Source organism: Panthera leo, chromosome C1, assembly GCF_018350215.1.
Source record: "Panthera leo isolate Ple1 chromosome C1, P.leo_Ple1_pat1.1, whole genome shotgun sequence".
In the NCBI taxonomy this organism is placed as follows: Eukaryota; Metazoa; Chordata; class Mammalia; order Carnivora; family Felidae; genus Panthera; species Panthera leo.
In genome coordinates this window covers 11,395,374-11,410,859 of record NC_056686.1, presented here as the reverse complement: position 1 = coordinate 11,410,859, position 15,486 = coordinate 11,395,374, and positions in this window count along the sequence as shown.

Below are 15,486 nucleotides of genomic sequence, written 5' to 3'. Positions count from 1 at the left end.
ATATTTTTCTATCTTCCCATCTTGACAAATAAACCTTCATAACAATTTGGGTGCCCGGACCAAGGTAGAAGGGGGTCATGGGTTTTGCAGGGTGTTGAGGGGGGCGGGCACATCCCTCGGGCTGTGTGGACTCGATACTGAGCAGGGTTTTATAAAGCAGAGCCCAGGGCAGGGGTCCCTCCTACCTTGGTCTTAGGGTAGAACTGCCTGAACACCTGTACTTTTTTGTTGCCAACCTTTCATTGATGTTCATACATATAGATACATGCATAGAAAAGTACACAAATTATATAGGCATATGGCTTGATGAATGTTCATAAATATATCCATTAAGGATATATAAATATACCAGAGAATTTTTTTTAAGTACTCTCTATATTCAACGTGAGGCTCGAACTCACAACCCTGAGATCAAGAGTCACATGCAGGGTACCTCAGTGGCTCAGTCAGTTAAGCAACTGACTGTTGGTTTCGGCTCAGGTCACGATCTCATGGTTTGTGAGTTCAAGCCCCACATCAGGCTCTGTGCTGGCAGTGTGGAGCCTGCTTGGGATTCTCTCCTTTCCCCTCACTCTCTGCCCCTCCCCCTCTTGTGCGCTCGCTCTCTCTCTCTCTCTCTCTCTCTCTCTCTGTGTGTCTCAAACAAATCAACTTAAAAAAAAAAAAGAGTCACATGCTCTACTGACTGAGCCAGCCAGGTGCCCCTCATAAAAAAATTTTTTAAAGAGAAATAGCAACAAAAAGAAAGGACTGTTAAACACAAAATTTGGGGTAGTGGTTTCCTCTGGTGTGGACCAGGGGATGGGACAGAGAAAGACACATAATCAATAATTCCTAAAGTGGGCATCAAAAGCACACAGTTTATTATGCCTTCTAACTTACATATGTCACATACATTCTTTTGGACATCCTCAAATCCACTCAGGATCCTGTCATCTAGGGGCATTCAGCTTAAAGACAACTTAATCCTGGATATTTCAAATACTCCCGGCAGAATTACTGCAACTGATTATCTTGGCTCCTCCAAAAAACAAAACAGAACTTTCTATGAAGAAAGGGAAAAGGAAGCACGTGTCATAAATTTTAAAACAATCCAATGCAACGACGTTATGTTTTAATCTTTTTTTAAAAAACGGTTACAAATAAAATGCATAACACATAAAATGTGAGCACTATATAAATCCACAGCACAAGAAATAAAACTTCCCCCAAACGCTCTGTCCTAAAGTCAACATTGTCAACAGCGACGTATGTATTCCTCAACCTTTTCTAAACGTAGTAACAGGACTATTGATTTTCGCAGAAATGAGATTATTCTAGATAGACCCTTCCGAACCTTGCTTTTCCATCTAGCAACGGTCTCTTGAACAGATTTTCCCTCCACGAGGCCACCTCTCAGAGACAAGAGCAGGTGGAAATGGAAAACACCTTCCCTTTCTGCCTGACACACTCATCTCTGAAAATCCAGCCCAGGTATCACCTCCATGAATCCATAGGATGCCAGGGTCAGGGAGACCCCAGAGATCTGCCAGTCTGCCCCTCCCCCATGTTACCAACAGGGGAACTGAGCCTTGGGAAAGACTGGCATTTGGCCCAAGTTTACCAAACAGCCGCTGAGCCGGGAGTAGAGCCCTGGTGCCGAGCTCTGTGCATCCATCGTAGAAGTTGCTTCCCTGGGACCCATCGCGCGCTGTTTCTTATCACGAAATCCCATTGTGTAGGTACATGCACCTGATCTCACCTAAACGAGGGTATCATATGTCCACTCATTGAACCAAAATTTATGGAGGGCCTACCACGTGTCAGACAGCAGTGAACTGGACAGAGAAGGTTCCGGTCTTACAGCACAGAAGTGTGGAGATGAAAACAAAGTAGGTGTGTGATGGGACAGAGAATGGTAGGCACCCAACCATCATGTGCTGTGGCTTGTCACCCCAGACAGGAGTGAGAGAAGACACCCAGCAGACAACTTTAAACTTGTGTCCCCTTGCCAGGCCACGCAGCCTGTGATCTGTTGTCCGTGAGTATTTTTAGAATCCCCATCATCTTGGGGCACCTGGGTGGCTCGGTTGGTTAAGCGTCCGACTTTGGCTCAGGTCATGATCTCACGGTCCATGGGTTTGAGCCCCGCGTCGGGCTCTGTGCTGACAGCTCAGAGCCTGGAGCCTGTTTCAGATTCTGTGTCTATCTCTCTCTGTGACCCTCCCCCGTTCATGCTCTGTCTCTCTCTGTCTCAAAAATAAATAAACGTTAAAAAAAAATTTTTTTTAAAAGAATCCCCATCATCTTCTTTTTTTTCTTTTTAATTTTTTTTAACGTTTATTTATTATTGAGAGACAGAGAGACACAGAGCGTGAGCAGGGGAGGGGTAGAGAGAGGGGGAGACCCAGAATCTGAAGTAGGCTCCAGGCTCTGAGCTGTCGGCACAGAGCCCGATGCAGGGCTCGAACTCACAAACTGAGATCATGACCTGAGCTGAAGTCTGTCGCCCAACCAACTGAGCCACCCAGGCACCCTATAGAATTCCCATCATCTTCTGATTAGCAGAACCACATTGTGATTTGTGTGTCTTTAAAAGGGTTAATTTGTTTAATGTAAACATTTAAAATGTACTATAATTTGGGGGGGGCACTGGGTGGCTCAGCTGGTTGAACGTCTGACTTCGGCTTAGGTCATGATCTCAAGGTTCATGAGTTTGAGCCCCCCATTAGGCTCATTGCTGTCAGTACAGAGCCTGCTTTGGATCCTCTACCCCTCTCTCTTTGCCCCTCTCCTGCTTGCACTCTTTCTCAAATATAAATAAAACATTAAAAAAAATTATGAAATGTACTATAATTCTTGTAAAGCTATTTTAGCATTTCTTCATTTGGTAATGCACTGGGAGCACGGTCCCCCCGGCCCCCAACCACGGAAGCGTTCCAGAGTCCTCTGAGTCTCTACGGGACCCTAATTTCGAGGTACGTGTCAACTCCTCGAAGGCAGGAAGAAGTCCTAAGGTTCTGCCCACAGCTGTATTTATATTTGTTGGGGAGATCATTATCAAAGAGAAGTTCACCACTGTGCCCTCTAGCCTGCATGGGAAAATAAGGCAGATAAATCACCCAACAGACAGCCCGACCTGGGACTTATCTCCCTAGAATGCTCAGAGAACATACCTAGCTGTCCTCCTCCAGGGATTTTGTTTACTCTGTCCTGAGTGTGCAGTCAGAATGAACGGGGAGCCCGGGAAGTTTGAGCCAGGGGAAGAGACCCCGGCCTCCAGGGACAAGTCCATAAGTTGGGAGGTGACGGGCTGATCTCAGGGACAAGTCCCTGGGATCAGCAGGGGCTTCTCACTTGTCCCTAAGGAGACAGCATAGAGTTGGAGGCATCTGGTCTCTGAAGCAGATTGTCTCTTTTCCACTGCCGGTCCCAGCGGTCAGACGCTGTTTCCACTGTTCACGTGGCGTGTGGGAGAGGAAAATACAAAAATAGGCTTGGCCAGGTGCAGTGGCACCTGCCTTGTGGGCCAGAGGGGAGCCTGCGGCGGGCTGCTCGGTGTTACAAGCCAGCTAGCCTACACATCGCCCTTATTTGTTTTTTGTTTTCAGTTATACAAATACATGTTTATCTTAGTCCATCTGGGTTGCTGTAACAAAATACCATAGACTGGACAGCTTATAAGCAACAGAAATTTATTTTCTGGGCCGCCTGGGGAGCTTCGGTTCAGGTCACGATCTCGCCGTTCTTGAGTTCGAGCCCCTCATCAGGCTTTCTGCTGTCGGCGCAGAGCCCGCTTCAGATCCTCTGTCTCCCCCGCTCTCTGCCCTTGCCCCGCTCATGCTCGATCTCTCACTCTCTCTCAAAATAAATAAAGAAACATTCAAAAAAAGAAATTTATTTTCTCACCGTCTGGACACTGGGAAGTCTAAGACCAAGGGACCAGCGGATTCAGAGTCTGGTGAGGACTTGCTTTCTAGTTCACAGACACGTAATTTTTTGTTATATCTTCACATGGAGGAAGGGGTGAGGGATCTCTATGGGGACTCTTCCTCTTCCTTTTTATTTATGTATTTAAAATTTTAAATGTTTATTTATTTTTGAGAGAAAGAGAGACAGAGCAAGGCCAGGGGAAGGGCAGGGAGAGAGGGAGACATAGAATCTGAAGCAGGCTCCAGACTACGATCTGTCAGTACAGAGCCTGACACAGGGCTCGAACTCACGAACTGTGAGATCATGACCTGAGCCAAAGTCAGATGCTTAACCGACTGAGCCACCCAGGTGCCCCTTTATTTATTTATTTTAAGAGAGAGACTGAGAGAGAAAGAGGGAGAGCAAAGTGTGGGCGGGGGAGAGAGAGAGGGAGAATCCCAAGCTGTCTCCACATTGTCAGCAAAGAGCCTGACACAGAACTCAATCCCACAAACCATGAGATCATGACCTGAGCTGAAATCAAGAGTTGGACGCTGAGCTAAGTCACCCAGGCGCCCCTTAAAGATCTTATTTTTAAGCGATCTCTACCTCCAATGTGGGGCTTGAACCCACAACCCCAAGATCAAGAGTCACAAATTCCACAGATTGATCCAGCCAGGTACCCCTTGGATGATTATTCTTTTTATTTATTTTTATTTTTTTATTTTTTATTTTTTTTAATTTTTTTTTAACGTTTATTCACTTTTGAGACAGAGAGAGACAGAGCATGAACGGGGGAGGGTCAGAGAGAAGGAGACACAGAATCCGAAGCAGGCTCCAGGCTCTTAGCTGTCAGCACAGAGCCCGACACGGGGCTGGAACCCACGGACTGCGAGATCATGACCCGAGCTGAAGTCGGCCGCCCAACCGACTGAGCCACCCAGGTGCCCCGATTATTCTTTTTAAAAATATTTACTTTTTTATTATTACTAAAGAAATCCATACTCCTATCAAAAACAAAAAGGAAACAATGGAAAGTGAAAATGACCTACATTTAAGTCCCAGTCCCAATCCTCAAGATAATTAATATGTGGTCTTACAGATTTTTCTGTTCCTGCGTTCAAACATTTTTTAAACAAAAATGGAGTTGTTCAGGAGTGCCTGGGTGGCTCAGTCAGTTAAGTGTCCAACTTCGGCTCAGGTCATGATCTCATGGTTCGTGGGTTCGAGCCCCGCATCGGGCTCTGTGCTGACAGCTCAGAGCCTGGAGCCTGCTTCAGATTCTGTGTTTCCTTCTCTCTCTGTCCCTCCCCCACTCACGCTCTGTCTCTATCAAAAAATGAATAAACGTTTAAAAAAAAAAGTTACAAAGCAACAGGAGTGCCTGGGTGTCTCAGTCAGTTGGGTGTCCGACTTTGGCCCAGGTCATGATCTCACCGTCCGTGAGTTCGAGCCCCGCATCAGGCTCTCTGTTGACAGCTCAGAGCCTGGAGCCTGCTTCGGATTCTGTGTCTCTTTCTCTCTCTTCCCCTCCCCCACTCATGCTCTGTCTCTCTCTGTCTCAAAAATAAAAAATAAAACAAAAAAAAAATTGTAAACAAAAATGGAGTTGTTCCATGCATGCCGTTCTGCAATTTGTTTTACCTGCTCTCAAAATGTTTTGGTTCATTCAGACAACAAATGTTTATTGAGCCCCTACTGTGTGCTCAGAAGTTAGAGATCCAGCAATGTCCTTGCCTTCAAAGAATTTGCATTCTAGTGGAGGGGATAGTCATGGATGAGAAACAAAAACACAACAAGGAGGGGTGAAACCCAAGAAAGAAATGAGGAGTGAGAGAAGCCAACAGGGAGGCAGTTTGTATGGTTTTATGTCATCTTTTGGTGATTCTGCAGCGTGCAGTGGAGTTTCCAGCCTTTCTGTCACCAGTGATGCTGCAAGGAACATCTTTGCGACATAAATTTGCATGTCTAGAGGAGCAGATCTTTTTCTTTCTAGGGCTGGCATCTGTTGCCATAGCCACAGCTGAAAGGGGGCTCAGGGGAACATCAGGACGTGGGGGGCAGAGGGAAGGGGGAGCTGCAGTGCAGGGAGCGAGCACTGGGTTCGGAGTCACACTGGAGAACAAACCACCGCTCTGCCATTTGCCTCCCCTCCCTGAACCTCCCCATTTGCAAGACGGGGAACCCTCTAATCTCGCAGGGTTATCGCAAGGATCACACATCAATTTTCCCCATGTGCTTCCTGGAACAGACATAGCATTTTGTTCTTACATCCATCCACTCCTCAAACAGCTTTGAGACAGCCGTCAAAATACATTCAAGAGGGACGGAGTTCCCTAGTGAGCAAATGAGCAGATTTTGTAAAGTGCCATTTCCTTTCCGTGCGTAGGAGGGGTAGAGCCTTGCTATTTAAATTGTGATCTGGGGACCAGCAGCCCTGACTTCACCTGGGAGCTTGTCAGAAGGACAGAATTGCCGTCCCACTTCAGACCCATTGGTTCAATACTTGCATATTGACAAGATGCCCAGGATTTCACACGCACATGTTAGTCTGAGAGGCACTGGTTTAAAGTAGAAGGTTAAATGCAGATAGAGTTAACTATCTCTTCACATCTCAATTAGAGATTGAAGAGGCTGTGCCCTAAGACATTCTTCCGGGTTAAATCTGGTCTACCAGGGGACTCATCCTCCTGGGGAGAGAACTTTACAAGACCAGATCACTTCCCTGATCTGTTTCTCGAACCAGGTGTGGGAATCTAGGCTGCCTTAAGATCTTGAGCTGTCCGGGCTGGGAAGGGCCTGAGATGTCTTCATTCCAGCTCAGCGGCTGCCCTGCCCACCCCTGCCCCACCCCCACGTCACAGGTGAGGCCCTGAGAAGGGCTGTAATTTGCCCAGTTACACACCCACCTAGTGGTGGCCTCAGTCCCGGCTCCCAGCCAGTCCTTCCTTCTGGTCTCAAAGTTTGGTCCACTATTTTTTTTCTATGGATTCGGCCCCTCTTTTTCGAAAACGTGATTTTTTAAAATACTGGTTTGTTATAAAAGAATGAAGTGCCTATTGGAAAGAATTCAAACAACGTAAAAATTGCCCCGACACCTCCACTCTTTGGTATCTATCTACTCAAGAGAAAGGAAAACATAAGTCGCATGCAACACCTGTACACGAATGTCGACAGCAGCACTATTTGCAATAGCCGAAAATGGGAATAACCCAAGTGTCCATCAGCTGGTAAATGGACAAACAACACGGGGTATTCATGCAATGAAATATCTGATAATTCAAAAGGACAAAGTACCGATGCGTGCTACAACATGGGTGCATACCTTGCAAACACGCTAGGAGAGAAGCCGGCCCTGAAAGACCACATATGATTCCGTTTATAGAAACATCCAGATTAGGCAAACCCAACGAAACAGAAAGTAGATTAGTGGTTGCCAGGGGCTGGTGGGTGGGGAAATGGTTAACTGACTACTCATGGGTAGAGGTTTCCTTTTTGGGGGGTGTAGGGTTTCCTTTTGGGGTGATCAAGATGTTCTGAAATTAGGCAGTGGTCATGGCTGTACAACTCTGTGAATATACCAAAAACTACATGTGAAAGAAACCCTTAAAAGGGTGAATTTTATGGTATGTGACTGACACCTCAATCAAGCTGTTCTAAAACAAACAAACAAAAAAAAATGGTAGAAGAAAATAAAATACTCTTTAAGTCACCCTGCCCCAAGTAGCTACTCATTCACACCATAAATACTCACTGAGGGCCGGTTCCGAGCAGTCTGTGGGTTGAGGACTCCATGTGAAGCAAATCTCACCTCCGATAAGCAATGGTCACCCCAATATCCAGAGCCCCATGACCAGTGCCTACACGGCTGCAGACTTTCCACCACTGACGCTGAACCCTCACCTCCTTCCTTTCCCTCTGGTAACCCAAGCTCTACCCATCCAGGAAGTCCAGCCCCGCTCACTGGCCACCCCCGCCCCCAACCAGGTCACCAGCCACCTCTTCCACCTCTCCATCCTTACACCAGCCTCACCTGACAAAAGTCCAGTACTGGGCAGGAGAAAAAAACCCACTCTGAATTCATGATATGCGTCCCCACTGGGCCCTTAGCGTTGCCAGACGCCATGGTCATTTTCTCCCCCTGACTGTTGCACACCTTGTCTGTAAAATGGGGACAGTAAGAGTTCTGCTCGGGGCTATTGGCTGCATTAGATCCTGGCACATAGTAGGCCCTCAACCGGGGACAGCCACTGGGGTTAGGATCTGTGGCCTGCAGTCCAGGGCTCCCTGGGAACCTGGTCTCTGGGGAGACCCCCCCCCCCGCTGCGGTCATTTGTTTTGTTCCACTGGCTGGGAAGCCATGGGTTCTTTGCCATGTCTGATCATCCTCCCGGTGAGAGGGGCGGACGTGGCTCAGGGCAGTGAAATGCATGACCGGGCTCAGCAGTAGGAGAGGGAAGGTTACAACTTCCTGCCGCCGACCTCCCACAGGGTGGGTCAAGCCTGAGTCAGATGGCCAGGGCCAAAATGGAAACTTACCAGGGCCTCAGAAAGGGTGTGTGGAGGAGTTGGGGGTGCAGACAGCCGGCACCCCAGTCTGGAGAGAGGGGGAGGATGGCTGCCCCAGGAATCTGGGCTGTGCCTCCCTCCAGGGAGCTGGATCAAGGCCCAGAGGAAGGAGGAAGTGTGAACATGGTCAGTGACTCACTTCACCCATCTGGGGCGAGTCAACTCTCACCCCTGCCGGAAGCCCGCTTGCCTCCCGCCCCGGGAATCATCCCGCTGGGTCAGCCTACTCATAACACTGACCCCGATCCGCCCACGGTCTTCTTTGTCCTCCACCTCTCTGTGGAGGTGTTGAGATGTTTGCAGCTGCCTGCCTGGGTCTAAAAGTAGGTCTTAGCAGATAATAGTGGCAGCCAGAGGGGTGGGAAAACCCTGTTCTACAAGTTAGGACACCTGGGGCTGTGCCACTAACCAGCTGGGTGGGCCTACCAGGTCTCACAGCCTCTCTGGGCTCTGGTCTCCACTTCTTCAAGAACGGGAAGCTGGCTTCCATGTCCTACCCGTCCCTTGGCTCTGGAATTCTACCAGGACTTGGGAATTCTCCGGCTGGCCACTGCCCTTAGGGAAAAAGTCCCACCCTCTCCGCCCAGCCCAAGAGGCCCTTGCTGATTTGGTCCTGCCTCTGGGAATCTCATCCTCCCTCTTCCCACACACCCCCAGCAACATTCAGCTGGGCCTAGCTAAGAGAGCAAGCTCCTGGAATGCTCTCGGTACAGCACCTTCACTGGCTGACGCCCACTCCTCCATTGGGCCCCAGCTTGGTGAACACTCTTCGGCCTTCCTCTCCAGGCCTGCCAGCCGTGCGTGTCCTCCTGCGGGGCTGTTCTCTTATCTCTCTTCCCCATTAAACTGAGCTCTCAACTGAGGGCAGGCACCTGCATACGGAAGGGTCAAAGAAAGTTTTATGAATGAAGGAAGGAACAAATGAATGAAACGGGAGCTCCGGGCAAGTGGTTTCCTCCCTCCACATGGGGCCTCTGTGCGGCCACCCCAGAGCTCTGCCCGGCCCAGGATGGGGTGCTGGTCTGAGGGGGGCAGATTTTCAAGGGAGGCTCCATCTGGGTTCTGGCCACACCACAGCCCCAGCTGCCTGGCCCATGACTCACGGCCCCCAGAGTTTTCTCAGCCCTCCCTCATCAACCCTTCCCTTCTCGAATCTGCCTTCTGATCCAGCCTTTGATCAGGCCTTCAGGGCTAATATCTCTCGGCTTCTCTCCTGCTCTCCCCAGTGTCTCCCCATGAACTTCTGATCCCCACCGGCTTTAAAGGACCAGCTGGAGAGTCCTTGGCTGTATTGCTTTCTGAGGAATCCTTGCTTTGTTTACAGAAAGGACAATATCTGTCACACACGCTGGCTAAAGGTCACCGTGAATTTCTGTGACCCCCTCACCACCCCCACCCCTCATTTGACATCTGTCTCCTGGTTTCTGGGGTGGAGGGGAGCCCCAGCACTTTCCCCACCCCACCCCAGCACCCCCAGGCTCCACAGGCCACCCGGGTTAGGGAATGCCATCTCCAAAGCACTTGTTTACATTGTCTGCCCGGCCAAAGCCATCTGGGGCCATGAGGTGGGGTGGGGGAAGGGGAGGGGCTTGCTCCAGTCCTGAGAACAATTGTGAATCCACTTCCCCTTCTGGGCCTCCATCAGTGAACCTCCTCCCTCCCCCAGCTCAGCACATGCCCATTTGCAAAAGTATCTGATGGCCTTTGTGCGTCCTCTTGTCCATGACAGGCAGTGCCCCCCACCCCCCACCCCGCCAGAACTCACAGGCTTTCCCTCTTTGTTCGCTTACCTTTTTAGGAAGAAACTTTTCATTTGGGAATAGGTTCAGATTTGCAGAAATGTTGCAAAGATCACAGAGTTTCCTTACACTCTTCACCCTTTTGTTAACATCTTACAAAACCACAGCGCATTTGTTAAAAGGAGGAAACCAATGCCGGCCTGGTGCTATTCACCAAACTCCAGACCTCATTATATCTCACCAGTTTTTCCACAAAGGTCCTTTTTCCATCCCGGGATCCCATCCAGGGAAACACACTGCCTTTAGTTACCTGCTATTTAATCCCCCTTAAAGGTGATGACAAAGGTATAGACATCGCTCAGAGGCCAGTGCAGTGCAGAGAGGGATTAGGACTCGGCACTTAAATGTTTATTTATTTATTTTGAGAGACAGAGAGCGCCAGCAGGGGAGGGGCAGGGAGAGAGGGAGAGAGAATCCCAGGCAGGCTCTGTGCTGTCAGTGCAGAGCCCGACTCAGGGCTTGAACTCACAGACCACAAGATCATGACCCGAACTGAAATCAAGAGTCAGAGGCTTAAGTGACTGAGCCATCCAGGTGCCCTGGGATGTGACATTTAGAGCTAGAAGTCACCAGTAGTGCGGCCTCAGGCCCCGTAGGCCACTTATCTGGAGGATGGGATCACAGGTAGTTAACTTCAAGGCAGGAGTGAGGACAGAATGAGATCATGTCTGCAGGCATCTTCCTGCCCACAAGTTGGGAGCTGCTGTTATTATGACCCTCAGCACCATCATTATGAAGGGGCCCAGATCTCCTCAAGACTCCAGGCTCTTTGCTAAGGATTATGTTTAAGATTTCTTTTTTAAAGTAATCTCTACCCCCAACAAGGGGCTCAAATTTACAACCCCAAGAGCAAGTCGCATGCTCTTCCTGACGGAGCCAGTCAGGCGCCCCTTGTTAAGGATTAGGTTTAGACCAGCCCCTGCCACTCACCCTATGGGCACCTTTACTGGGGAATAAGTCGGGCCTCACAGACTTTGCTTTGACTCGGCGCTAAAGATGAACAGAAATCCTAGGGTGTAGTCCCACTGTGGCCACTGGCTGCGGGTCCTTGGGCAATTCACGGCATCCCCCCTCAGCCTCAGTTTCCTCATCTGTAAGATGGGGATTGCAGAGATGTTGGGGAGACTCCGTGGGTCAGTGCCCAGCAGCTGGTAGTTCGAGTAGACCTCTGCCCCTAAGGGTGAGGGGCAGGGAGGTCACAGGCTGGGTCTCCCAGCCAGGCAGGCCTGGTTCTCATTCAGGTCGGCTTCTGTCTAGGTGCGGCCCTCCCAGGCAGGCTACATAACCCTGCTGAGACCCAGCTTCCTGTCAGGGATAATCAATCATCCTAACCTCCCCAGCCTCACCCCAAACAAGCACTCAGGATGTAAGTCAGCTTCCACTGCCCCTCTTTACCCTCAGGCCTAAAGAGGTTGTGTCTCAAGGTCAAGTAACTGGTTGGCCTTGCTAAGACCCTATCCCATCCACCTGAGCATGACCCTCCCGCTCCCCGACTCACTCGGAGACTCCTCTGGGGGCAGATGCCTACTGCATCTGTTTTGTTTTTTTTTTTAAACATTTATTCAATTTTGAAAGACGAAGAGAGACAGAGCATGAGCAGGGGTGGGGCAGAAGGAGAGGGAGACACAGGATCCGAAGCAGGCTCCAGACTCTGAGCTGTCAGCACAGAGCCCAACGCGGGGCTCGAACTCACAGACCGAGAGAGCATGACCTGAGCTGAAGTCGGCCGCTTAACCGACTGAGCCACCCAGGGGCCCCATGCCTGCTGCATCTAAACTCAGAGGAACAGAGATGCCCTGCCAGCGACCTCACCCCCTCCCCCACCTAAATGTGCCATCTGTAAACACCCGATGAAGGAAGTGCTACAGACAATTTTCAAAAAAAGGTAAAATCATGACTCCTATGCAGATATAAAATGAACATGTATCAGATAATGTAACTGGCTCAAAGAGGCAACAGAGCATTCACACGTACAGGCCGGGAATATTGAAATAAATGTGCAAATGGAGGCAAAACTAGTTATTCACAAGGGGGCAAAGGGGTCTATGCCAGACAAGACAGAATTAATTGATCTGTCGCCCACAATTTACAGTTGTGAAATAATAATGAAAGGCTAGGGGTGCCTGGCTGGCTCAGTAGGTGGAGCGTATGCCACCCTTAATGTCAGGGTCGTGAGTTCAAGCCCCACACCAGGCGTGGAGCCTATTTAAAAAAATAAAAAAAAAACAGTAATGAAAGGCTAGAATCTTACCCCGGAAGGGTGTGCTGGGTGCAGACATAGTTTTCCACTGAAGTACACGTTTTCTGCAGAAGGAGGGCCATGAATAGGTACACTCCGTGGTCTCTAATCTGGTGATCGTTCACGAGATGAGTATGATTCACACACTATGAATGCTGCAAGGTCCTTTCTGAGAGAGTTGGGGAAATGACTTCTCACTTGCAAGTGAGAGGCCTACAGCCTAAAAGATGAGGGGCCCAAGACATTTAAGGGTTTTTCTCAGCAGGAGTTTTTTGGGTTTTTTGTTTTTGTTTTTGTTTTTTTTTAAATAGGCTCCATGCTCAACATGAGGCTCAAACTCATGACCCTGAGATCAAGAGTGATGTGCTCTACTGACTGAGCCAGCCAGGTGCCCCTGGATATTTTTTTTTTTTTTTAAGTATAGTTGACACACATTTTTTCAGCTGGATTTAGGCATTTGTGTTACACAATGGGTTCTGGAACATTCTAGAATGTGTTTGTGATGTGTAGTTTTCACTCGACCTGGTTTGGTACTGACTCTGCCGTGCAGCCCTGGGTAATTACACCAACTCTCTGATGTTCAGCTTCCTTGTCTTTGAACTGGGATATTAATAGTGCCTACTTCATAGATTATTTTTTTTAATGAGTAGCCATTCACCTTATGAGAACTGTATTTTATTTTATTTACTTTTTAATTTTTTAATTTATTTATTTTGAGAAAGAGAGAGAGTATGAACAAGCAGAGGGGCAGAGAGGAGAGACAGAATCCCAAGCAGGCTCTGTGTCATCAGCACAGAGTCCGATGTGGGGCTCGAACTCACAAACTGTGAGATCATGACGTGAGCTGAGATCAAGAGTCGGATGCTTAACTGACTGTGCCACCCAGGCGCCCGAAGAACTGTATTAAAATTTTTTTTAATGTTTATTTTTTTATGAGAGAGAGAGAGAGAGAGAGTGTGTGAGCAGAGGAGGGGCAGAGTGGGGGTGGGGGGGAGACACAGAATCCCAAGCAGGCTCCAGGCTCTGAGCTGTCAGCACAGAGCCCGATGTGGGGCTCGAACTCACAAATCGTGAGATCATGACCTGAGCCTAAGTCAGACACTTAACTGACTGAGCCACCCAGGCACCCCCAGAACTGTATTTTAAATGGATAAAACCATTACTTTGAAACTATCCTGTGGTTACACTGGGGTTCTTCCCTATCAGCCCAGCCTTCTCTCCCCCTTCATCCTGATCCCCTTCTCTCCATGAATCTCTTATTTCCACCATTCGTGTCCCTAGCAGAGTAGGGGACAGCATTTGGTTGCTGTGGAGGGGCTGGCACATGCTGGTGCCTCTTGACACATAGGTATGGCTTTTGAGTAAGGAGAACCCTGCAGAGGAGGTGACAAGCAGAAAGGCTCAGTGTTACCAGCAACCTCATGCTGTCCTTTGTCCCGCCTATGTGCTTCCCGAGTCCGGGCTCCCAGGCATCAACGTGGAGGGCTGGCAGCGTGGGAGTTCCCAGATGGGACCCTCCTAGCAGGTGGGAGTTTGGGCAGATGAGGAATTGTCTCCCGACGTGGGTCTCCCTCCTAGAGGGTGTGTTCCAGTTGCGGTAATTTCACAGCCACACGGCTCACTCTCTACTTGTCCAAGTCATTTTCTTCTCTCCTCCTCACTACAGCCACGTGCAGGAGGCAGACAGGGATTATTGCTTCTGGAGAAACTGAGGACCCCATCAGGGGCGTGAGAACCTCGGCGCCCCTGTGCTCCATGCCCAGTTTGCTAGCCCATGCTGCCCCCTGGTGGCCGGGCCCAGCACCTGCCTTCAAGAAGTCTTGGTCACCCAGCATTTCCCTGGGTTTGCAAAGAGCAATGGCCAGCCTTCCTGAGCACCCCGATCGGGAGGATGACCTCTCAGGACCCCTACGTCACCTTATTTTATTTTTTTCAATTTTTGAAAAGTTTATTTATTTTGAGAGAGAGCGAGAACGGGGAAGGGCAGAGAGAGAGAGGGAGAGAGAGAATCCCAAGCAGCCTCCACGTCGTCAGAGCAGAGCCTGATGCGGGGTTCAAACTCACGAACCGGGAGATCACGACCTGAGCTGAAGCCAGGAGTCCAAAGCTTAACTGACTGAGCCACCCAGGTGCCCCTCAAGACTCCTACATCACTTTATCAGCCCCTCTCCCTGTCTCCGAGCATTAAATACATTCACGCATATATTTAATTGCAAAATATATATAACATTACGTGAATCATCAAAACCATTTGTAAGCATGTACAGACAGTTCAGTGGCTTTTTTAAAGCACCTTCACACTGTTGTCCAAGCACGGCCTCCAATCATTTCCAGAACTTTTTGTCTTGCAAACTGAAAGTCTGTATTCGTTAAATAACTCCCTCTTCCCCCTCCCTCCAGCCCCTAACTGACCACCCTTCTTTCTGTCTCTGTGAATTGGGCTACACTAAGTACCTCACAGAAGTGGAATCAGACAGTATTTGCCTTTTTGTGACCGGCTAATTTCACACCGCAGAGAGCTCCCTAGAAGTGTCCCCTCCTGGAGTGATGTACAGCCCGGAAGCCTAAAGCATCCCCAGAATTCCATCCACATATCATTGCTGGAAACACACCCAACCAGAAATAAGCTGGAGCACGAGGAATCACAGCACAAGGTGACATATTAATGATAGGAAAACCTGAACGGAATCAAACCTGGTGACTGAAAAAGCAAGGGGGCCCCTGGCACACGGGAGCCGGCCTGGCCCTCACAGCTGGCCCGAGCTGCGCTCCTCCGGTCCCCCTGCTCACTGTAGTCGTGTCCTGAGCACAGCGGCTCCCGCTGCAAAACTGGCCAGCGCCCTCCGCTGTGAGCCTCTGCCGCCTGCCTACCAGCCCTGACTGTCGCGCCACCTCCTGGATGTAAATGAATCAAGCCTCTCAGTCGGTCACCCCTGCTTCCTGACGGCACACGTGGGGGCAAACTCTCAGTGCTCCGAATCCTCCCCC